Source organism: Morone saxatilis, unplaced genomic scaffold (assembly GCF_004916995.1).
Source record: "Morone saxatilis isolate NCDOM2014 unplaced genomic scaffold, NCSU_SB_2.0 Contig5, whole genome shotgun sequence".
NCBI classification, from domain to species: Eukaryota; Metazoa; Chordata; class Actinopteri; family Moronidae; genus Morone; species Morone saxatilis.
In genome coordinates this window covers 15,926,921-15,927,738 of record NW_023340095.1, presented here as the reverse complement: position 1 = coordinate 15,927,738, position 818 = coordinate 15,926,921, and the positions used below count along the sequence as shown (strand labels likewise).

At 37.9% G+C, this 818-nt stretch overlaps 1 protein-coding gene across 3 annotated transcripts in view; it reads left to right on the top strand.

Annotated features, from left to right (window-relative positions):
- Positions 1–818, top strand: part of si:ch211-214p13.3 (cell adhesion molecule 1) — a 13,959-nt gene that overhangs the window by 8,221 nt on the left and 4,920 nt on the right. The gene's annotated exons all lie outside the window — the stretch shown is intronic.

Below are 818 nucleotides of genomic sequence, written 5' to 3'. Positions count from 1 at the left end.
GCTGTAATCTTGATTGTCGATGTTGTTTATTTGTCTGCGATTTCAAACAAAAAAGTGCAGCTAAACTAGGTTACAGTGAGGTTGCTGCCTGCCAAAACACCGGCAACGCTGAGGCGGAACACGGAAGCTGTGCCAGCTCGTCAGAGCTGACCAATCAGAGCGACCAATCTTTTCAGAAGCAGAGCCTTAAAGAGACAGGAGCTCAAACAGAGCGTTTCAGACAGAGGCTGAAAAGAGGTGCTGCAGCTATAGGCAGTATGAGAAAAAATATGTGTTAGAACATGTAAACCTATTCTAATAGACACACAAAATAAAATTAGGAACCTACAAAAATTAGCATAATATGTCCCCTTTAAATTATTTATATAGAATTTGTATTGAAATATGAGTAGTTATTAAGTGATAAAATATTAAAATGTTGTTGCACATCAACTTATTAATGGATGATTAAGTGTTTGTCAGCATTTAAAGAATACATTAGTCTTGCTCCACCATCACCTGAATTATGACTGGCTGACTGGCAGCCGTCACCAAGTTGCACAAACTCTGCGTGTCATCCCCTCTTTCTACTCACCCCCTCTACCCACCTTTCCTGTCAATCTTCAGCTGTCTCTATCCAATAAAGGCATTAAAAAGCCAAAAAAAAAACAACAACAAAATAATAAACTCTACAAAGCTGGACGAGCACTCATTAATCAGTAAATCACTGATCATCAAAAAAATCCTGTTGCTTTTTTTAAGGTGGTGTTCATTGCAGGGCTGTTTCAGACAAAATTTGATTAATATGATGATATGATGTATAAACTGGCAGTGTGTAT